This window comes from Psammomys obesus, unplaced genomic scaffold, assembly GCF_907164565.1.
Source record: "Psammomys obesus unplaced genomic scaffold, mPsaObe1.curated_primary_1811, whole genome shotgun sequence".
Classification (NCBI taxonomy): domain Eukaryota; kingdom Metazoa; phylum Chordata; class Mammalia; order Rodentia; family Muridae; genus Psammomys; species Psammomys obesus.
The window spans coordinates 2,031,638-2,057,264 of NW_026591872.1; positions in this window are offsets into that span (position 1 = coordinate 2,031,638).

Below are 25,627 nucleotides of genomic sequence, written 5' to 3' on the forward strand. Positions count from 1 at the left end.
ATATATATATATATATATATATATATATATATATATATATATATATACAAATACATACATATATATGCACTTATATACAAAAATGCACATAACAAAAATAACCAAAGAAAAGCAGGCTATCAACTTGAAATTGTAGGGTCGATGTGAGAAGTTTGAGGGAGAGCACCTGGAACCCCAGGGATTGGAAGAAGGAAGGGGACAGGGGAGATTGGTATAATTCTATTTCAATTAAGAACATATTTAACACAATGTGAATTAACTTGAGAGTTTCATAAATGCTATATTTAAGATAATGTAGATTTAAAAATGAAAAGTATTAGGACATTTTTATAGATTAAGTAGTAATTGTGTTTTAAAATATCTCTTCAATATGATGTATTAATATAGAAAGGTTTCTGGATACTCCCATGCAATTGACTTATATAGGATTAATTATAATGCTAGTAATCAGGTATTCTTTTTCTTTTTAGAAAAATTATAAATCTGAACTGATATTGATAACTCTGACATATGCCATCTTAGAAAGTCATTGTTAACTGTCTCATTACTAGAAGAATTTATTTATTTTCCTATTTTTTTTACTTTTATTTTTAAGAATGAACCATATACCTCTTCTTGTTTTCTTTAAAATCTATGGCTTTTCTTTTCATTAATTGTTGTTAATGAAACAAAAAGTATGTGTACGTTTAATTAACACATAAGTTATAGTTAAGTATTACAGGCTGATTCTGTACAATGTTACCTGTATATAGGTTTCAGGGCTGACAACTTGGTATTGGACAGTTTGTCATGTCTAGAAGAAAACAATTCTTAGTCTTCCTATCTATCCTGCAGCTCTTGCATTATTTTGGCCTACTCTTTTAAGGTATTCCATGAGACTTTGTAGTGAGGGACTTAACATAGATTTTTTTTTAGGAATGCACAGTCATATTTTTTCAGCCTTTTGTCTAGTTATGCATCTCTCTATAGACTGCTTAGGTTAATAAGTAAAAGTTAATAGCAACCCAGGTTGCTAAATATTCAGATGACAATTTGACAGAATGACTAGCAAAATAATAGAAAGCTTTATATTAGGGCCTATGGCCTTTGCAAACCATGGGCTTGTGATGAGAAACAGTACCAGGCATGAAATTCCATCCTGTGTAGTAGGCCTCAGATCCAATAAAAAGTAGTTATTACTCCACAATACTTATGCACCTAGAGACACATCTTGCCTTGTAGGTCAGTACTTCAGTCTGCAGGGTTCAGTTTTGGGTGGGACTATCAAATCTTTCTGAAAGCTGCTTATATAATACCTTCTAGAATTATGAAATAAACCCAGCCAGAAGGCACTTTCCTGGTATTTTTATGATTTCTTTATATATGTCCTAGAGCCAAAGTTATGGTATATTCAGAAATAAAAACTTACAGTGTAGTTAAGTAAACAAGGACAACAGCAATAATTTGTGTTGTTTTGTATATCCCTGGAGCCTCCCTGAGCAATAAGCCATTGAGAGGTATCCTATGCTGTCCACTGAAATTTTCATTTAATAACTTATGTCTTCTAGAAGTGTTATTATCCAACTATGTAAAAAAATTCTATTTGAATTTTTTAAGTTGCATTTTGAAGTTTCTTTCTGTAATAGTTTTGTATGTAGACCAGGATGCCTGCAAACTCACAAAGATCCACCTGCCTCTGTCTCTCAAATGCTGGGATTAAAGGTGTACACCACCATGCCTGGCTCTCTGTAAAGCTTTTTCCTAGATTTTTATTTTTTGTTAATCCACCCACTATCCCCTATGGCCCATCCCTGGCCTCATCCACAAACTTATTTAACATTTAATATTTTCCCATCTTTCAGGTCACATGTGTTCTACTATCCATTCATATTTTTTCAAAGTTGGGTTGTCTCCTATATGACATTTTATACCCACTTCCAGTGGGTTAGTATTTTCCACCTGATCTTCCCCGAACTCCTGCAACCCTTCTTGCTTTTAAACCTTTGCACTCCATTATTCACCTTATAACTAACTGATAATGTGAAGGTGCATATCCACTGAGTTGAAAGGAACTACCTGTCTCAAATACCCCAGTACTGGGTTTACAGATGCATTTGGGCAAGCCTAAAATTTTTATGTGGATGCTGTGGATTAACCTGAGATTTCCATGTTTTTTCCAAGCATGTCAGTGACTAACTTACCTGTTTTTCTTGATTTGTTGCTCTGGCTGGAATTTGACATTTTATATTTAAATCAAGTAATGTCTTTGTCTGGCTCTGTATGTTACAGAGATACCTATCAGTCTCTCCCCCATTCAGTACCATGTTGTGTCTATTGTTTACTTACTATACATGATCTTTTTAAGTGTTTATTTTTATTAAATTTTTTATTTGCTTTAAATCTTAATCTCTGTCTGCAATGCTATCAGAATATTATTAATAGTGTCAGAGTTGGGCTACCTCTCAAGGCATGAGCCTCAAGCTGGGTCAGTCATTGGTTGGACTTTCCTTCTAATTCTGCTCCATCTCTGACCACTGCACATCTTGTAGGCAGGACATATTGTGGATCTAAGGCTTTGTGGATGGGTTGGTGTCCCAGGTCCTTTACTCTAAGTCCTACCTGGCCATAAGAGTTGGCCAATCCAGGTTCCATATCTCTCATTATTAGAAGTCTTAACTAGGGTCACCCTTATAAATTCCTGGATGATTTCATTGCACTAGGTTTCTAGATCTTTACAGAGATGCCCCCAACCCAATCCAGTTGTCTCTCCCAGTGCTCTCTCACTCCATCCTACACTCACACCATCCTGCTTGTTCCCATTTCAACCCACTCTCCTAGCCAATCTCCCCTCCATCCACCACAATGTTTAATAAATTTCCCCTTTTTGGTGAAATATCAGTTATGCTTTCCCTGTTACTTAGCTTCTTTGGGACTGTGGTTTGTATCATGGCTATCCTGTACTTTATGGCTAATTCTCATTTCTTTTTTTCAAATAATTACACTTTATTCACATTGTATCCATACTGTAGTCCCCATCCTCGTCCCCTTCCAATGCCACCCTTCTTCTGTCTACTCCTCCCTTGCCACTTTTCCAGTCCACTGATAGGGGCAGTCTTCCTCCCCTTCCCTCTGACCTTACCCTATCATGTCTCATCAGGACTGGATGCACTGTCTTCAACTGTGGCTTGGTAAGGCTGCTCCTCAGGAGGAGGTGATGAACGAGCTAGCCACTGAATTCATGTAAAAACTGCCCCTGTTCCCCTAACTAAGGACCCCACTTGGACACTGTGCTGCCATGGGCTACATCTGTGTAGGGGTTCTAGGTTTTCTCCATGAATGATCCATTTGGAATATCAGTCTCAGAAAAGACTTCAGTCCCCAGATTTTTTGGTTCTGTTGCTCTTCTTGTGGAGCTCCTGTCGCCTTCAGGTCTTTCATCTCCCCATTCTTCTATAAGATTCCCTGCACTCTGCCGAAAGTTTGCCTATGAGCCTCAACATCTGCTTTGGTAACCTGCTAGGTAGTCTTTCAGAGGCCTTCTGTAGTAGTCTCTTGTCCTGTTTCCTGCTTCTCTGTCTTCTGATGTTTATCCCATTTGTCTTTCTAAGTGAGGATTGATCATCTTACCCAGGGTTCTCCTTCTTGCTCAGCTTCTTTAGGTGTACATATTTCAGTATGTTTATTCTATACTACATATCTAATATCTACTTATAAGTGAGTATATACCATGTGTGTATTTCTGATTCTGGGATACCTCACTCAAGATAATCATTTCTATTTCCCACCATTTTCCTGAAAATTTAATGATTTCCTTGTTTTTATTTGCTGTGTAATATTCCATTTTGTAAATGTACCACAATTTCTGTATCCATTCCTCTGTTGAGGGACATTTGGGTTGTTTCCAGATTCAGGATATTACAAATAAAGCTGCTATGAACACAATTGAGCCAATGTCCTTGTTGTGTACTTGAGCATATTTTGGATAAACACCTAGGAGTGGTGTAGCTGGATCTTGAGGTAGCACTATTCCTAATAGTCTGAGAAAGTGCCAGATTGATTTCCAAAGTGGTTGTACAAATTTACATTCCCACTAGTAATGGAGGAAGGTTCCCCTTTCTCCACATTCTTAGTCATTTTGATGAGTGTAAGGTGACATCTCAGGGTTGTTTTGATTTGCATATCCTTAAAGAAATGGCTAAGAACTTTGAGCATTTCTGTAAGTGTTTCTTTGCCATTCGACATTCCTCTATTAAGAATTCTCTGTTTAGCTCTATATTCTATTTTTTTTAATTTTTTATTAATTACACTTTATTCACTTTGTATTCCCCCTCCTGTGGTTCCCTCCCTCCTCACTTCCCAATCCCTCCCTTCCTCCACCCTCTGCATGCATACCCTTCCCCAAGTCGACTGATAGAGTAGGTCTTCTTTTCCTTCCTTCTGACCCTAGTCAATAAGGTCTCATCAGGAGTGGCTGCACTGTCTTCTTCTGTGGCCTGGTAATGCTGCTTCCCCCTCAGGGGGAGGTAATTAAAGAGCAGGCCAATCAGTTCATGTCAGAGACAGTCCCTGTTCCTATTACTTGGATACTGAACTGCCATGGGCTACAACTGTGCAGTGGTCTTAGGTTATCTTCATTCATAGTCCTAGGTTGGAGTATCAGTCTCAGGAAAGACCTCTGTGCTCAGATTTTTTTTTAGTTCTGTTGCTCTCGAGGGCGATCTGGCTGTGACATCTGTCAACCCATTGATCCCCAGGGGAGATTTGGCTGATCTGGCTGGTTAGGCCCGTGTCTCCTCCTTCCCTCACAGCTCCATATGCTTCCCTCCCGAAGCTGCGCGCTAGGTCGAAGAGGACAACTTTCCCCTAATAGAGGAGGACTGGTCTTTGCTCTAGGCTATATCAGTAGCTGTGCTCCCCTGCTAGAACCTCCAAACAAGCTCAAGGTCTATACTCCATTTTTAATTGACTTACTTTATTTGTCTTTTATTATTATTATTTTTAAATTTTTATTAATTATACTTTATTCATTTTGTATCCCCCATAAGACCCTCCCTCCTCCCCTCCCGATCCCACCCTCCCTCCCCTTTCTGTATGCATGCCACTCCCCAAGTCCACTGATAGGGGAGGTCTTCCTCTCCTTCTTTCTGATCTTAGTTTATCAGTTCTCATCAAAAGTGGCTGCATTCTCCTCTACTGTGGCCTGGTAAGGCTGCTCCCCCCTCAGGAGGAGGTGATCAACGGGCAGGCCAATCAGATTATGTCAGAGGCAGTCCCTCTTCCCATTACTATGGAACCCACTTGGACACTGAACTGCCATGGGCTACATCTGTGCAGGGGTTCTAGGTTATCTCCATGAATAGTCCTTGGTTGGAGTATGAGTCTCTGGGAAGTTCCCTGGGTTCAAATTATCTTGTTCTGTTGCTCTCCTTGTGGAGTTCCTTTCCCCTCCAGCTCTTACTATTTCCCACTTCTTACATAAAATTCCATTCACTCTGCCCATCAGTTGTCCATCAGGCTCAGCATCTGCTTTGACAGTCTATACTACAGAGGCTTTCAGAGGCCCTCTGTGGCAGGTTCCAAGGTTGTTTCCTGTTTTCTTCTGGCTTTCAGAGGCCCTCTGTAGCAGGTTCCGAGGTTGTTTCCTATTTTCTTTTTCTTCTGATGTCCATCCTCTTTGCCTTTCAGAATGGAGATTGAACATTTTAGTTAGGGTCCTCTCTTTTGCTTAGTTTGTTTAGATGTACAGATTTTAGTGGGTTTATTCTATGTTGTATGTTTATATGAGTGAGTATATTCCATGCGTGTGTTTTTGCTGCTGGGACAACTCACTCAGGATGATCCTTTCCAGGTCCCACCATTTACCTGCAAATTTCATGATTTCCTTATTTTTCATTGCTGAGTAATACTCCGTTGTATAAATGTACCACAGTTTCTGCATCAATTCTTCAGTTGAGGGGCATCTGGGCTGTTTCCAGGTTCTGGCTATTACAAATAAAGCTGCTACAAGCATGGTTGAGCAAATGTCTTTTTTGTGTACTTGAGCCTCTTTTGGGTATATGCCTAGGAGTGGTATGGCTGGATCCTGAGGAAGCGCTATTCCTAGTTGTCTGAGAAAGCGCCAGATTGATTTCCAGAGTGGTTGTACCAGTTTACATTCCCACCAGCAGTGGAGAAGGGTTCCCCTTTCTCCACAACCTCTCCAGCATGTGTTGTCACTTGAGTTTTTGATGATTTGTTGTTTTTTAACTTCTTGAGTTTTTTTAAATATTCTGGATATTAGACCTCTGTCAGATATAGGGTTGGTGAAGATCCTTTCCCAGTCTGTAGGTTGTCATTTTTTTTTTCTGATGACAATGTCTTTTTGCTTTCCAGAATCTTTTCAGTTTCGTGAGGTCCCATATATTCATTGTTGACCTTAGAGCCTTTGCTGTTGGTGTTCAGTTCAGGAAGTTGTCTCCTGTGCCAGTGAGTTCAAGGCTCCTCCTTGCTTTTTCTTCTAACAGATGTAGTTTTGACTCGTACTTTACTTGGACTTTAGTTTGGTGCGGTGTTAAATGTAGATCTATTTGCATTTTCTACATGTAGACATCCAGTTAGACCTGCACCATCTTTTGAATATGCTCTCTTTTTTTCTATTGTATGCTTTTGGTTTCTTTGTCAAAAATAAAGTATCCATAAATGTGTGGGTTTATGTCTGGGTCTTCTATTTGATTCCATTGATCCAACATTCTGTTTCTCTTCCAGTACCATGCAGTTTTTATTGCTATTGCTCTGTTGTGCAGCTTGAGATCAGGGGTGCGGATATTTCCAGAGGATCTGTTGAAGTACAGGTTTGTTTTTAGCAATTCTGGGTTTTTAAAAATTTTTTCATATGAAATTGAGAATTTTTCTTTCAAGTTTTGTAAAGAATTGTGCTGGGCTACTACTCATTAATGAGTACAAACATGTTTGTTGTTTTGTGTCTGGGTTACCTCACTCAGGATGGTATTTTCTAGTTAAATGTATTTGGCTGAAATTTTCATTATCTCATTTTTCTAACAGCTGAGAAATAATGTATTGTATAAATGTGCCTCATTTTTTTTGTTTTTTTTTTGTTTTTTTTTAATTTTATTTTTTTCTTATCAGTTACATTTTATTAACTCTGTATCCCAACCGTGTCCCGATCCCTCATTCCCTCCCAGTCCCTCCCTCCCTCCCTCATCTCCACCGTGCCCCTTGCCAAGTCCACTGATAGGGGGGACCTCCTCCCCATTCATCTGATCCTGTTTTATCAGGTATCTTCAGGACTGGCTGCAAAGCTCTCCTCTGTGGCCTAACAGGACTGCTCCTCCCTTGGGGGGTTAGGAGGCCAAAGAGCCAGTCATTGAGTTCCTGTTAGAAATAGTCCTTCTTCCCTACACTATGGGAAGCCAATTGGTTACTGAGCTACCACAGGCTACATCTGAGCAGAGGTTCTAGCTTACATTCATACATGGTCCTTGGTTGCATGTCAGTCTCAGAAAAGACCCTGTGCCCAGATATATTTGGTCCTTGTGGAGCTCCTATCCTTTCCTCATCACACTAACTCCCCTTCTTTCTTATGATTCCCTGTACTCTGCCAAAGGTTTGGTCATGAGTCTTTGCTTTGAAAACACTGCTAGTTAGAGTCTTTCAAATGCACTCAGTAGACTCCTGTCATATGTTCAATGCACATCCCATCTGTCTTTCTAAACGAGGATTGATAATCTTACCCCATGTCCGCTCTCTTGATTACCTTTTTTAGGTGTATAGATTTCATTATGTTTATCATATCTTATAGGTCTATATAAGTGAGTATATACCATGTTTGTCTTTCTCCTTCTGGGATATTCACTCAGGATGATCTTTTCTAGATCCCACCATTTGCCTGCAAATTTCATGATTTCCTCCTTTTTGATTGCTGAGTAGTATTCCATTGTGTAAAAATACCACAATGTCTGTACCCATTCCTCCATTGATGGACATCTGAGTTGTTTCCAGGTTCTGGCTATTACAAATAATGCTGCTATAAACATGGTTGAACAAATATACCTTTTGTGTACTTGAGCAAACTTTGGGTATATACCTAGCAGTGGTATAGCTGGGTCTTGAGGAAGCACTATTCCTAATTGTCTTAGAAAGCGCCAGATAGATTTCCAGAGTGGTTGTACCAGTTTACATTCCCACCAGCAGTGGAGGAGGGTTCCCCTTTCTCCACAACCTCTCCAGCATGTGTTGTCCCTTGAGTTTTTCATCTTGGCCATTCTGATGGGTGTAAGGTGATATCTCAGGGTCGTTTTGATTTGCATTTCCCTGATGGCTAATGATGATGAGCATTTCTTTAAGAGTTTCTCTGCCATTCGATATTCCTCTGTTGAGAATTCACTGTTTAGCTCTGTTCCCCATTTTTTAATTGGATTACTTGGTTTGCTGCTTTTCAGCTTCTTTAGTTCTTTGTATATACTCGATATTAGTCCTCTGTCAGATAAAGGGTTAGTGAAGATTCTTTCCCAATCTGTAGGCAGGCGTTTTGTTTTGATTACAGTGTCCTTTGCTTTACAGAAGCTTTTCGTTTCATGAGGTCCCATTTATTGATTGTTGCTCTTAGAGCCTGTGCTGTTGGTGTTCTGTTCAGGAAGTTGTCTCCTGTGCCAATGAGTTCTAGGCTGTTCCCCACTTTTTCTTCTAACAGATTTAGAGTATCTGGTTTTATGTTGAGGTCTTTGATCCACTTGGACTTTAGTTTTGTGCAGGGTGATAAATATAGATCTATTTTCATTTTTCTGCATGTGGACATCCAGTTGGACCAGCACCATTTGTTGAAGATGCTGTCTTTTTTCCATTGAATGGATTTGGCTTCTTTGTCAAAGATCGAGTATTCATAGGTGTGTGGGTTCATTTTTGGGTCTTCTATGCGATTCCATTGATCCTCCTTTCTGTTTTTGTGCCAATACCATGCAGTTTTTATTACTATTGCTCTGTAGTACAACTGGAGATCGAGGATAGAGATACCTCCAGATGATCTGTTGTTGTGCAGGATCATTTTGGAGATTCTGGGTTTTTTGTTTCTCCATATGAAGCTGAGAATCTTTTTTTCAAGGTCTGTAAAGAATTGAGTTGGTATTTTGATGGGAATTGCATTGAATCTGTAGATTGCTTTTGGCAGGATGGCCATTTTCACAATGTTAATTCTGCCAATCCATGAGCACGGGAAATCTTTCCATCTTCTGAGATCTTCTTCAATTTCTTTCTTCAGAGACTTGAAGTTTTCTCAAACAGGTCTTTCACTTGCTTGGTTAGTGTCACCCCAAGGTACTTTATGCTATTAGTGGCTATTGTGAAGGGTGTTGTTTCCCTGATTTCTTTCTCTGTCAATTTGTCTTGAGTATACAGGAGCGTTTCTGATTTTTTTTGAGGTATTTATTGTATCCAGCCACTTTGTTGAAGTTTTTTATCAGCTGAAAGCATTTTTTTTTATCCCTTCTTTTTTTGAGTGATATCTGGTCTGTGCTTCCAGTTTCAGGTTATTATAAACACAGCTGTTTTGAATATAGCTGAGCAAGTGTCCTTGTGGTAAGGTGGGGTTTTTTATGGGTATATGCCCAGGAAGGGTATGGCTAGGAAGAGAGACAGTATCAAAATTACCAATATTAGAAGTAAAAATCAGAGCATAACAGACACTGAGGAAATCCAAGTAATCAATAGATCTTTGATCAAAAAACTGTACTCCACAAACCTGGAAAATCTAAATGAAATGGACAATTTTCATGATAAATATCAAGATCAGATAAGCAATTTCAATAAAGTTAGAACCACTAGAGGAATAGAAGCCATCATTAAAAGTCCGCCATCCAAAAAACAGCCCTGGGCCAGGTGGTTTTGGTGCAGAATTCTACAAGACTTTCAAATATGAGTTAGCAGCAATACTTCTGAAGCTCCTGCACAAAATAGAAACAGAGGGAACATTGTCAAACTCATTCTAGGAAACCACAGTCACTCTGATACTTAAAGCATACAAAGACTCCGCAAAGAAAGAGAATTTCAGAGCAATTTCCCTCATGAGTGTTTGTACAAGAACATTAAAACACTTGCAATCAGAAGGAAGGAGAAGAGGACCTCCCCTATCAGTGGACTTGGGGAAGGGAATGCATGAAGAAGGGGGAGGGAGGGTGGGACCTGGAAGGGAGGAGGTAGGGGCTTATGGGGGATACAAAGTGAATAAAGTGTAACTAATAAAATTATACATAAAAAAACCACTTGCAATCTTAGTCTATCAGATCTCATCAGCAGTGGCTGCATTGTCATCTTCTGTGGCCTGGTAAGGCTAAGATCAGAAGGAAGAAGAGGGCGACCTTCCCTATCAGTGGACTTCGGAAGTGGCATGTGTGAAGAAGGGGGAGGGAAGGTGGGATTAGGAGGGGAGGAGGGAGGGTTTATTTGGGAATACAAGGGAATAAAGTGTAATTAATAAAAGTAAAAAAAAAAAAACACTTGCAATCTGAATCCTAGAACATATCAAATACATCACCCACCATGATCAAATAGGTGTCATCCAAGGGATGCAATGATGATTCAATATATGAGAGTCCATCAATACAATCCAGCATATAAGCAAAAAGAAAGAAAATAGTTGCATGATCATCTCATTAGATTCAGAAAATGCCTTTGAAAAAGCCAACACCAGTGATACAGGGATCATAGCTAAAAACAATAAAAGCAATATACAGCAAGCCAATACCCAACATCAAGTTAAATTGAGAGTAACGTATAGAAATTCTATTAAAGAATTAGTCAATGGGGGCTCACTCTCTTCGTATCTATTCAATATAGTATTTGAAGTCCTAGCTAGAACAATAAGACAACTAAAGGTGATTAAGGGGACACAAATTGGAAAGGAAGAAGTCAATATATAGCTATTTTGAGACGATATGTTAGTATATATAAATGACCTGACAAGTCTACTAGAGAACATTTACAGCTTATAAACACCTTCACCAAAGTAGCTGGATACAAAATCAACTCAAAAAATAAGTAGCCCTTCTTTTTACAAACAATAATTGGGTTGAGAAAGATATTAGGGAAACTGCACCCTTCCTAATAACCACAAGTAATATAAAATATCTTGGTGTAACTCTAACCAAGTAAGTAAATAACCTGTATGATAAGCACTTCAAGCCTTTGAAGAAAGAAATTGAAAAAGATATTAGAAGATGTTAAGATCTCCCATTCTCATTGATTGGTAGGATTAACATAGTAAAAACGGCCATCTTACCGAAAGCAATCTACACATTCAATGGAATTCCCATCAAAATTTCAGCACAATTCTTACAGGCCTTGAAAGAGCAACCACAACTTGATATGTCCAAAATAAAAATCCCAGGATAAATGAAACATTCTGTACAATAAAATAACTTCTGAAGGTACCATCATCCATTTTAAGATGTAATACAAAGCAATAATAATAAAAACCACATGGTATGGACATAGAAATAGACAAGTTGATCAGTAGAATGGAATCAAAGAACCTCAAATAAATCCAGACACCTGATTTTTGACAAGGAAGCTAAAAACATACAATGGAACAAAGGAAACATCTTCGATAAATGGTGCTTATCTAACTGGATGTCTGAATGTAGAAGAATCCAAATAGATCCATATTCATCTCTCTACACAAAATTCAAGTCTAAGTTGATCAAAGACTTCAACATAAAACCAGATAAACTGTGTCTGTTAGAAGAGAAAGTAGGATCAGCCTTGAACTTCCTATAAAGAACACCAATGTCTCAGGTACTAACATCAACAATTAACAAATGGGAGCTTATGAAACTGAAAAGTTCAAGGAAAAAGACACTGTCAATAGGAGAAAGCAGCAGCCTGCAGAATGGGAAAAGATTTCACCAACCCTACATCCGAGAGAGCTAATATCCAAAATATATAAAGAACTCAAGAAATGTTGTACCAACAAATCAAGTAACTCAATACTCAGTCCTAAAGAAGCTAAACAACAAGGAGGACTCGAGGGAATATGCTTAATTCTCATTCAGAATGGCAAACAGGATAGACATCAGAAGCAAGAGAAGACTGGGAACAGGTCAGGAGCCTACCAGACAAAGGGCTTCTGAAAGAAACTAAACAACAGTGTACTGGAACAGATTCTGAGACTTATAGCCAAATTTTGAGCCAAGTGCAGGAAAAAGATTTCCTGCACTCAGCTCAAAGTGCAGGAGAAAGATAGAAAGTCCTGGAGGGTACAAAAGCAAAGTGCTTTTGTACATATGTAGACCATATGCAACTCAGTCTCCTTGTGGGTTCCCTAGTAAGGAGAGCAGGGGCTGTCTCTGACATGGACTCTGTGGCTGGCTCTTTAATCACCTCCCCCTGGAGGGGGTGCAATTTGCCAGGCCACAGAGGAAGAAGATGCAGCCTATCCTGATGAGACCTGATAGGGTAGGATCAGATAGTAGGGGAGGAGGACCTCCAGTATCAGTGGACTAAGAGAGGGGCATAAGGGGAGAAGAGAGAAGAAGGGTGGGATTGGGAGGGAATGCAGGAGGGGACTACAGCTTGGATACAAAGTGAATAAATTATAGTAAATAATAAATCAATAAAAATAAAAAAAACTGTGGGACAGAGCTAAACAGAAAATTCTCAACAGAGGAATTTCTAATGGCTGAGAAGCACTTGATGAAATTCTTGATGTCCTTAGTCATCAGGGAATGCAAATCAAAATGACACTGAGTTTTCATCTTACACGCATCAGATGGCTAATATCAAAATCTCAAGTGACAGTAAATGGCTGAGGTTGTAGACTAAGGGGAACATTTCTCCATTGCTAATAGGAATGCAAAGTTGTACAACCCCTTTGGAATTCAATTTGAAGGTTTCTCAGAGAATTGGGAATAGATGTACTTTAAGACCCAGCTATCTGCCTCATAAGAATATACCAAAAAGAAACTCCACCATGCCACAAGGATACTTGATCAATTATGTTCATTGCAGTTGTATTTGTAATATCCAGAAATTGGGAACATTCTGGATGTCCTTCAACCAAAGAGTAGATAAAGAAAACATGGAGAGTTTACACAATATTTTTCAGCTGTTAAAAAATGACATCATGAAATTTACAGGTAAAAGGATAGAACTATAAACTCTTTTTTATTTTTATTTATTTATTTATTTATTTTACTTTTGTTAATTATACTTTATTCACTTTGTATCCCCCCATAAATCCCTCCTTCTTCCCCTCCTAATCCCACCTTCCCTCCCCCTTCTTCACACATGCTCCTCCCCAAGTCCATTGATAGGGGAGGTCCTTCTCTCCTTCCTTCTGATCTTAGTCTATCGGATCTCATCAGAAGTGGCTGCATTGTCCTCTTCTGTGGCCTGGTAGGGCTGCTCCCCCCTCAGGGGGAGGTGATCAAAGAGCAGGACAATCAGATTATGTCAGAGGCAGTCCCTCTTCCCATTACTATCTAACCCACTTGGACACTAAACTGCCATGGGCTACATCTGTGCAGGGTTCTAGGTTGTCTCCATGCATGGTACTTGGTTGGAGTATGAGTCTCTGGAACCATAAAATCTTATCCTGAGTGAGGTAACCAGATACATAAAGAATAGATAGTATGTACTCATTTATAAGTGAGCATTAGCCATAATGTACAGGATAGCCATGTTATCCTGCCAAAAGACCTCATGAAGCCAAAGAGCTCCCTTTCCCAATCTACTTCAGATTCTTGAATATAAAGCAGAAAACGAAACAAAATAGACATCTCAAGTAGATGGAGGGAGGAAACTGTGTGTACAAAGGAGACAGGAGTGTGGAGGGTAGCTGGGGAAGGGATCAGGTGTGGAGATAAAGGGGTTGTGAAGGTAAGGCCCTAGACCCCCTACACATGTGTAGAGATGTGCAGCATGGTCATCATGTGAGTCCCCCCAAAAAGGGAGTAGAGGCTATCTCTGACAACTGCCTGCATTTGGATCCATTTCCCCTATCTGGAATTCTTTGTCTTGCTTTAATGGAAGAAGATGACCGTGGTCCTTCAAAGACTTGTGGTGCCAGGGTGGGTTGTTATCACTTGTGTCCTCCCCTTCTCTGAGAAGGAGAGAGGAGAATGGTAAGAGAGGGTAATGAGGGATAATGAGGGTGGGAGTGAGAGGAGAGGAGGGAGGGGGCTGGGATCAGGCTGTAAAATGATTATAAAAACAAAATTAAAAAAAATAAAATTTGCTGAACAGAAAACAAACAAACAAACAAACAAACACTATAACCTCCTTGAGTTTGAGTTTTCCTTGTAGTGTCTCCTGTAAGGCTGGATTTGTGGCTACGTACTGCTTAAAATTGCTTTTGTCAGAATAACCTGCTTTCTCCATCTATGATGATTGATAGTTTTATTGGGTGTAGAAGTCTGGGCTGGCATCTGTGGTCTCTTAAGGCCTGCAAGACATCTGCCTAAGCTTTTTTGGATTTTAGAGTCTCAGCTGAGAAGTTTGTTGTAATTCTAGTATGTCTGCCTTTTTATAGTACTTGTTCTTTTCCCCTTGCAGCTTTTAACATCCTTTCTTTGTCCTGTACATTTAGTGTTTTGATTATTTTATGGCAGTAAGATTTTCTTTTTTTGTTTGCATCATTTGGTATTCTCTATGTATTTTGTGCATTTATAGGCATCTCTTACTTTAGTTTACCAAAATGTCCTTCTATGATTTTGTTGAAATTTTTTTTTTTCTGAGCCTTTGAGCTGGGAATCTTACACTTCTTCTACTCCTATTATTCTTAGGTTTGTTCTTTTTATAGTTTCCCAAATTTCTTGGATATTTTGTGTCAAAAAATTTTAGATCTATCATTTTTGACTGATGAATTAATTTCTTTGATAGGCTCTTTTATGCCTAAGAGTCTCTCTTTTATCTCTTGTATTAACATAAGTCTGTATTTCGTGTTTTTTTTTTTTATGTAGGTTTTCCATCTCCAAAATCCATTCAGATTGTGTTTTTTTTACTGATTCTATTTCTATTTTCAGGAATTGAACAGTTTTCTTTTCATCCCCTTCACATGTTTGGTTGTGTTTTCCTATATTTCTTTATTTCTTTTATGCATTTACTCATTTCCTCTTTAATGGCCACTATCATCTTCATAAGATTAGATTTAAAATCATTTCCTTGTGCTTCATCTGTGTTAAGGTATCCAGGGTTTGCTGTAGGAGGATCGCTCTGCTCTCTTGGTACAATATTGCCCAGGATCTTGTTGCTTGTGTTCTTATACTAGCTAACTGGGTTTTGCAGTTATCATAGGATTAGATGAAAATTTCTGAGTTTATCTTCATTGGATGGTAGATATTTTGACGCCCCCCCCCCCTTGGTTTCTGCTTCCTTTAGGTGTTTTGGTCTGAATGGCCAGTGGTTCTGGTGACAAGCAAGTTTTCAATTCCAGTAGGGTGTCTCTCCTGGGGTTTTTGTGGCCTGTGTGGACTCTAGAGTTTTGGATGCTAATTTGCCTCTGGGGTTCCTAGCATAGTGTGGCGCAGGGATCCTATTGCCAGACTGGCCTCCTAGAAAGCAGGCAAGATTGTGTGCTGCAACATGGAGTACAGAGGGTGAGGGTGCAGTTTAGCACTCTTGGGTATGCCTTAAAGAAACTCTTGGTAGGCAAGGGTTTGTGGCAGGGTGTTACCTGGTCATTCCTAGTGCTGGCGAGACTCCAGAAATACAGATTGTGTTGTAGGTCAGAAAATGGAGCACAGGGACAAGGTTCAATTTACTGCTGTTGGGTATACTTTAAATGAAATTTATAATTGATCATCATTATTTTAGGCTATAGTCATTCTATACCTAATATGGTCAGCATATTTGTCATAAAGGGATATTAGATTTTACCAAATATCTTTTATATATTTCCCAAAGATAATGTTGTATTTGTGCATAATTCAGTCAATTAAGCATACATTTTTATAGATTTATATATATCAAACTGTTTTTATTTACCTAAACAGATATTCGCTACGAATTGATGTCATTCTTGCCTAACCCTTCCAAGTATTCAAAATATAGGCCTATCACATCATGCCTAGTAGAGATTTTCTATTTCTAATTTGGTTATGTTTTGAGTTTAAAATATCCTACATTGGTTCATATGTTTGAACACTTGGTCCCCAGATGGAAAGGCTAAATTGGAATGTTGAAAAAATCTTTGGAGCATGGGCTCCAGTTGGTAAAGATGGATAACTGGGGGTAGGTCTTTGCCAATTATACTTTAGCCTTCTGTACTATTTAGGTTTGTTTTTTTCTAAGTGACACAAACCTAAGGTCATATGGCAAGAGGGAACCTCAACTGAGAGAAATTATCCATATTAGCCTAAGTCAAATGTGTGGGAGATTTTTATAATTAATGACTGATGTAGAAGGGCCCAACCAACTACATACAACTCCATTCTTGGGTTGCATAAAAATGTAAGCTGAAGAATCCATTTGGGAGCTAGTCAGTAAGTAGCATTCCTTTTTGGTTTCTCCTTCAGTTCCTGCCCACAGTTCTTGCTTTGACTTTCTGCCCTGACTTCTTTCATGATGGATTACAAGATATAAGGGAAAATATACTTTTTCCTCCCAAAGTTGCTTTTGATAATGGTGTTTATTATATCAGTAGAAAACAAGCTAGAAAATGTTCTTTTTTTTCTGTCTTCACCTGCCATGCTTTGACCAGCAATATAAGTTTAAAGAAGTTATACACCTTGATTTTAAATTAAAATCTATACATTTTTATCTTTTCTAAACCTATGTGAGTGTATACGCAGTCTTGTTCAAACAGCACATCTTTGTATGTATACATGCCAAAATAAACTGAAGGACTGCTAGTTTGTACAACATATTCTCTATTAATTATTGAGACTGTAACTAATGCACAATGTCCTGACTGGTATGTTGCTCTAAATTCACCAACTTCAAGATGAAAAATTTCACACGTAGATAGTATACTTCACTGGGCATCAGGCATGCAATTAAGTTCAGTAACTCATGGCACTGAATTTATTCTAAGTCACCATACCATCTTATATTAACTTCATTGTGACTGGCCATTCACATATAATTTTGAAACAGATGTCTAAAACCTATATGGGAGAATGAAGCCTGTGTATCACTGCTCAAATTCTTCCCTGCTGTGAAGTTGAAACTAGTGCAGCATATGCCACTCTAAATTGCTGAACTGAAAACATTCTGTTTGACCTATGTTCATTTTAGAAAGCAGCCATAACACACCTGCTGATTTTATCAGCTGTTACTTATAGTTAATGGGCAGGGATTATTCCTACCCTTTTCTGCATCTATGTTTTTTTTTCTCATCCTTATTAAAATAAATAGAAAAATTGTAGGGATTTTTTTTTAACCTTCAAAAGGTAATTCATGCCACGCAGCTCATAAGTCAACTCAGATAGTTATAGGGGTCATCACAGGTCTAATATCTAAGCATGAAGCATTCCTGGCCACAGACGACAAAGGCATAGAAAAAATATACATAAGAGCCAAATACAAAGCAATACATTTGAATTATTACTCTAAATCATAAGTTATGTTTTCTTAATGTGGTTTGGAGTCGTGGGAATCTAGTTTTATTCTTGCCTGGAAAAGGATATGTCTCCAATTTACAATCTATCTTTATTCCTCTTGGATTTTCTATTGTTAGGAAGTTAACACAAAGAAAGATTTCTGCTCTGGGGTTCTAAGTACACTAGCATTTTCAAGAACTGCCAGTTAGAACATTCTTTAAAGGACATCTAATGATCAGAGCATCATGCTACCTGGACCTGGGATATTTGAAATATAAATCTTTGTGACATTATTGTGTTTTCTTTAGAGCTTTCCCAAAACCATCTAAAATACTGTTTTGTCAACATATGTCATTGTTTATTAAAATTCGTCTCACAAAGTATAAGGTATAGTTATTATTAAAATTGAAAAATGAATGAAAAACAACAAAAGCAATCTTAGAGGAAATGGAGATTTTAAGCTCATTCCTATAGAAATTTATATCTGAGAACAGAATCACACATCATTCTGAAGCCAACTACACTCTTCTGTATGAAGACCACAGACCATGAAAAGAAGATACAATTTTTCAGATCAATGAAATGAAGATTTAGTAGACATTATCAAATGTTATTAATATTATAGTAAATAGAATCTCAAGTTCTTTCAACCTACCATTACATTACAGCATTAAAAATTTTATTGCTGTTCTTTCTGTGAAGAATACTGTCTTCCTTCAATCAAAAGCATACATATATATTTGAGATATAATTTATATATTAATGTTGAATTCAGCAATAATTCTGAAAAAAATCTGACATGATTCTACCCAAATAGTGCTTCAGATGTCATTTGTCTACTGTATCTAGTAAACCAATTCTTTCAATGTACTTATCACTTAACTTTAGATTTCTGTTACTTACTGAAAGATTTTCACAATGGAATTAACAGCAGTATACCACACTCTTCATCTGCTTCCCTTTGTATAGCTTTAATATTATATAACTCCAAATATATATGAGGCCAAGCTTCTCCAAAGTGACTAACTAGATTTTATAGTGTGTGTATGTACATGTGTATATATGTGAATATTCATATATAAAATAACTACCGAGTGCATAGAATCAACTAAACTTCACAAATAGTATAGTATTGGTGGGTCATATGCCATTTTGTCTCTAAACTCAAATGTAAGTCTTCGTACTAAGAAAAATAATTAGTTTAAATCAGTATAGTATAGAAATGCCTCTACATCCATGATATTGTGGCACTATTTACAATTGTCAAGATATAGAATAATCTTAAGTACCGATCAACAAATAAATACATAAAGGAAATGAATTGTATTTATACATTCAAATCTCATCAGTATAAAGAAAGAATGATGTCATTATAGAAATACGTGTGTTATTGGAGATAATCATATTAAGTAAAATGAAGTAGACACAGAAAAATAATTATCTTAAGTTTTCTATCATATGTGGAATAAAGAACATGTATACATACACATATATGTACATATATATGCATATGTACATATGAATATATCTACACATAGAAATATGGCATGAAATTAGAAATGGGACTGTTTAGGAAGGGGAAGGAGAACAGTGAGAAGGAAGAGGTAGAAGGGACAAGAGATGTTCATGGGGGAAATACGGTCAAAAGTTTGCAATATACTTGAAAAAAGTCAATATGAAAATCATTGCTACAGGAAAAAAAATACACTATAAAGAAGGAAAATGTCCAAAGTATTTTTTTAATGTGTGATGGAATAAATTCTTTTAAATAAATTCTCATCACTATAAAGTGACATAGGAATAGTAGCCTGATAAAGTAATTTTTTTTGTAACTGTGATTGTTTCTGTTTTTCTCTTAAACTGACTATCACCTGAACAGTTATTACTATATTCTTAACCCTCTAAGCTAATCTGGTTTTCTCCCAGCATCAATATCCAGAGATACTTGCCCTTTGTAGCTTTCTTGCGGCAGCTCCTCTTTTGACATCTCCTGGATTTCTGCCTGTGGTTCAATATACAATGTCCTCCTCTATCTCTTTCTACCCTAGGTGGCAGGAAGACCAGCCCCTTTTTATCCCCTGTTCAATGATTGGATTTAATCTGCTTTATTGGCATATCATATCAGGGGACAGTTGGAGAGCAATGTTTACAGAACATTGAGACAGAAGATTCTTAGAACAAGGATTGCAACCAGATGTGGGTGTACAGAAATCAGCATTTGAATTAATAACATTATGCCTACAGTAGCCTTCTTCTACTCCTCTGCCTACACAGAGTTAAGAGACTAACAACTATAAAGTTTACTATAAGTTGAAGTTCTTTGCCAAAAAAAAATATTAGCATGGTATATACTCACTTATATATACCTATAAGATATGATAAACATAATGAAATCTATACACCTTAAGAAGATAAACAAGAAAGAAGAACTGGGATGAGATGAGAAATCCTCACTTAGAAAGACAAATGGGATGTGCATTGGACATAGGAGAAAACAAGAAACAGGACAGGAGCCTACCACACAGGGCCTCTGAAAGACTATACCTAGCAGTGTATCAAAGCAGTTACTAAGACTCATAACCAAACCTTGGGCAGAGTACAGGGAATTACATGAAAGAAGGGGGAGTCAGTATTATGTGGAGAGGATAGGAGCTCCACAAGGATCAAATATATTTGGGCACAGGGTCTTTTCTGAGACTGATACTCCATAAAGGACCATGCATGACTATAACCTAGAACCTCTGCTCGGGTGTAACCCGTGGTAGTTCAGTAACCAACTAGTAAGGGGAACAGGGACTATTTCTAACAGGAACTCAATGGCAGGCTCTTTGACACCCCCCCCCCCAAGGGAGGAGCAGCCCTCCTAGGCCACAGAGGAGGACTTTGCAACCGGTCCTGAAGATACCTGATAAAACAGGGCCAGAAGAAAGGGGAGGAGGTCCTCCCCAATCAGTGGAATTGGAAAAGGGCAGGGAGGAGATGAGGGAAGGACGGTACAATTGGGAGGGAATAAGGGAGTGGGATACAGCTGGGATACAGAGTTAATAAAATATAACTAATAACAAAAATTTGAAAAATTAACTATTTTCTAAAGAAAAGTTTTATTAATATTTATGATTTTCTTTTCTTTCTATTCTGCTAGTGAATGTATTCCTTATCTTCTATATTTTAACGAGACATAGATTCTGAGCTACCAAGATATCAATAAATAGTCCTTCCATTTGAAGTATCATTGCAGATTTTCTTTTTTTTTATAAATCTTTTATTTTTTTTATTAATTACACTTTATTCATTTTGTATCCCCCCATAAGCCCCTCCCTCCTCCCCTGTCGATCCCACCCTCCCTCCCCTTTCTGCATGCATGCCACTCCCCAAGTCCACTGATAGGGGAGGTTCTCCTCTTCTTTCTGATCTTAGTCTATCAGTTCTCATCAAAAGTGGCTGCATTGTCCTCTACTGTGGCCTGGTAAGGCTGCTTCCCCCTCAGGGGGAAGTGATCAACGAGCAGGCCAATCAGATTATGTCAGAGGCAGTCCCTCTTCCCATTACTATGGAACCCACTTGGACACTGAACTGCCATGGGCTACACCTGTGCAGGGGTTCCAGGTCATCTCCACGAATAGTCCTTGGTTGGAGTATGAGTCTCTGGGAAGTTCCCTGTGTTCAAATTATCTTGTTCTGTTGCTCTGCTTGTGGAGTTCCCGTTCCCTCCAGCTCTTATTATTTCCCACTTCTTACATAAAATTCCATTCACTCTGCCCATCAGTTGGCCATCAGGCTCAGCATCTGCTTTGACAGTCTATACTGCAGAAGCTTTCAGAGGCCCTCTGTGGCAGGTTTCAAGGTTGTTTCCTGTTTTCTTCTGGCTTTCAGAGGCCCTCTGTAGCGGGTTCCTAGGTTGTTTCCTATTTTCGTTTTCTTCTGATGTCCATCCTCTTTGCCTTTCAGGATGGGGATTGAACATTTTAGTTAGGGTCCTCTCTTTTGCTTAGTTTGTTTAGATGTACAGCTTTTAGTGGGTTTATTCTATATTGTATGTTTATATGAGTGAGTATATACCGTGAGTGTCTTTTTGCTTCTGGGACAACTCACTCAGGATGATCCTTTCCAGGTCCCACCATTTACCTGCAAATTTTATGATTTCCTTATTTTTCATTGCTGAGTAATACTCCATTGTATAGATGTACCACAGTTTCTGCATCCATTCTTCAGTTGAGGGGCATCTGGGTTGTGTCCAGCTTCTGGCTATTACAAATAAAGCTGCTACAAACATGGTTGAACAAATGTCCTTTTTGTGTACTTGCGCCTCTTTTGGGTATATGCCTAGGAGTGGTATGGCTTCTATCTGACAGAGGACTCATATCCAATATATATAAAGAACTAAACAAGCTGAAAAGCAACAAACCAAGTAATCCACTTAAAAAATGGGGAACAGAGCTAAAGAGAGAATTCTCTGCAGTGGAATATCGAATGGCAGAGAAGCACTTAAAGAAATGCTCAACCTCATTAGCCATTAGGGAAATGCAAATCAAAACAACCCTGAGATTTCACCTTACACCCATCAGAATGGCCAAGATGAAAACCTCAAGGGACAACACATGCTGGAGAGGTTGTGGAGAAAGGGGAACCCTTTTCCACTGCTGGTGGGAATGTAAACTGGTACAACCACTCTGGAAATCAATCTGGCACTTTCTCAGACAACTAGGAATAGCGCTTCCTCAAGATCCAGATTTTCTGATAAGTACTTTTAGAGGAGAAACAAAAGGTACTTCCCTGACTTGATGGTCTTTCTTTGTGTTTAGATTTGTACAGTAGCTTTACTGTTTCAGAGTCTCTATCACATTTCAGTTTGTATTACAACTTTCTACTTTGAAGTATAACTTAGTAATTGAATTAAGATTTATAAAAAGAACTAAAAGTATTTTGCCAGGCAAAAAGAATAATAGTACAAATACTAAACTGAAATGAAATCCAAAAAGCTCAAAAAGTGTAACAGTATTTCATGGAGTACCAATGTTTCATTAATTGTATATTTTTATTTAGTTCTGTGTTTTGCTACTGTGTAGGTATTGGATCACTCTTAGTACTTTATGAAGTTTTGTGGGTAATAGAAGGAATAATCATAAAATACAGAACAGTACATGTTTCTGTGTTCTCTGATTTGTTACATAAATAACAATTTCCATGATATTGTTTGGAAGACCAAGGTATATCATTACCAGGATTATACCTGTATTTTTTCCTTTTATTTTTTTTCTTCACAATTTATTCATTATTTACCCCGATTGAAGCTTCCTCCCTCAACTCTCCCAGTTCCACCTTTCCTCCCTCTTCCCTTAATCTCCTTCCCCTAGTCCACTGAAAGGGGGAGTTCTCCACTATAGCTATCTGCCCATAGCTTGTTGAGTCTCTTCAGGTCGGCCTGGATTCTCTTTCTCTGTGGCCTGGCAAGGCTGCATCAATGGGGGCGAGTGATCAGAGAGTATCAGCTGAGTTCATGATAGAGGAAGCCCCTATTTCCCTTAGTCAGCGATCCTTATGGAGACTTAACTTCCAATGAGCCAGATCTGAGCAGGGGTTCTAGGTCCTCTCCATGCATGTCATTCGGTTGGCGCATCAGTCTCTGCAGAAGCCCCTGGGCTGAGAACTTTTAGCTTTCTTGGCCTCCTTGAGGGGTTCCTATCCCCTCTATATCCCTCTAATTCTGGTGCTCTGCCCAAAGTTTGACCCTGAGTCTCAGCATCTTCTTCGATCCACTGCTGAGTGATTCTTTTCAGAGGACCCTCTACAGTAGAGTCCCATCCTGTTTCCTCTCTTCCATCGCTTCTGGTCTCTATCCTGTTTACATTCTGAATGAGATTTAAGCATCCTCCCTCAGGTCCTCCTAAGTATTTAGCTTCTTTAGATTTGTACATGGAATATATATTACGGCTAACATCGGCTAATTGGTATTTCTGTTTCTAGGTTACCTCACTCAGGATGATCTCTTCTAGTTCCATCCATTTCCCTGAAAATTTCATGATTTCCTTGTTTTTAATAGCTGAATAGTATTCCATTGTGTAAATGTGCCACAATTTCTGCATCCATTTTTTTTGTTGAAGGACATCTAGGTTGTTTACAGATTCTGGTTAGTAAAAATAAAGCTGCTATGAACATAGTTGAGCAAATGTCCTTATTGAATGGCAAGACATCTTTTGAGTATATTCCCAGGAGTGGTATAACTGGATTTTGAGGTAGTGCTCTTCCCAGTTTTCTGAGAAAGTGCCAGATTGATTTTCAAAGTGGTTGTACAAGTTTGCACTCTCACCACCAATGGAGGAGGGTTCCTCTTTCTCCACAACCTTTCCAGCATTTGTTGTCACTTGAGTTTCTGATAGGTGTAAGATGAAATCTCAGAGTTGTTTTGATTTGCATTTCCCTGACCTAAGGATGTTGAGCTTTTTTTTAAGTGTTTCTCTACCATTCTATGTTCCTTTATTGAGAATTCTTTGTAAAGCTGTAATTTTTTTCAGGTCACCTTAACTTTTCTAAAATATTAGTATTGTGGAGGTTAGAAAAGTGAACATTTTACTTATATTTGATGTTTTCCTGTAGAGATTTTTAATGAGAAACAAGAAACAATATTCTTAATGATATATTTTGGTCTTAACTAAATCATCTTACTAGAAAAAGCAATGGATTAGAATTAAAATCAGGCTAAAACTGAGAAAAGAAAGTTCACAAGGTAGTGAGTATTGTATTTGGTTTGTGATTTCTCAGTTTTCTCTGAAACTGTCAAGTTTATGAGTTGATATAACATTATAAATGTAAAATAATAAATTTAAATGGAGCTTAAGATTTCACAGTGAATTTTCATTCCATATTATAAAAATTAAGCTAGCTTGATCATGCTGTCTTGCAATGATACTGGCACCTGTTGACCATGCTTATTATAAAATCATTTGTTCTAATTCAATTCCTCTCCATTGGATAATCCAAATTTCTCCTGTGCATATGACATTTTATTTAAAATCTCATAGATAGAAACTCCTGTTTTTACCTGAAGATATTTGTTAATAACTGTGTAATTATTCATGAGTTTACTAAAATCTACTCTTATACCAGTTTAGACTATCCATTTATATATACACTGTTAAATACATGAAATGAATGTTGGGAAACTTATACAACAGGGTTTCTTCATTTGGGTCATATGGCTGTGTAATGAGTGAAGTAAAACCTTCTGAGATTTTTTTGCTACCTTTACTAGCTTTCAACATTTAAACTCTCATAAAAACAGAAAATGGTCAGCTGTATATGTTAGGAGGTTTATATATAAAATGGAGAAATAATCACCTTTGAGACGGAAGTGTGGTAATCATTAGCCTAAATGTAATTTATATCCATTTACCCCCTGTCCAGTTTTCCTCATGATGTAATCATTATTTCCAAATTTCTAGATGCTACTGTATTTTTAATCTAGCAACTTCCTAGGTATTAGCATATAGAAATAAATTAGAGACAATTTATTGTAATATAAATCTGTATGTTATAGGCATAGCAAAGCGTAGATGTTAATGACTTGGATTGCTTGAATGTAAGTTTTTCCAGGCTCCCATGCATAGTACTGGCATACAATGTTCTTTAATAAGAGCTAAAATATAACAAGTGCTTATGAGGAACATGAAGTGGAACTGAGGGTATTAACAGTGTAAACTTGATTAATTCTCACAATAACCTAATGAACAAGGTACTATTAACCATCTCCATTTTATATAAACTAGGACATCCAGAAGTTAAGCAATTTGGACAAGACCATAGAGCTAGTAAGCAATTTAATTACTATTTGAGCCTATGTATCGTGGCTTAATTGCCATGTTGTACTGTTTCTTATTAAATATTATATAGTTATTATAGTAATCATTTGAAATTCTTTACTAAAAATATTAACTAGTTTTCAGTTTCAGCCAACTCCTCTGGGCCCTGATTAGTTGGCTCTGTTGTTTCCCTTGTGGAGTTCCTTTCACTTCTTGTTCTTTTTCTCATTTTTCCCACTATTTCCCAAGACTCCTTATGCATCAGCTAAATGGCTGGGAACACCAATCTTCCCACAAAAACTTAGACCCAAAATTTACTCTGTG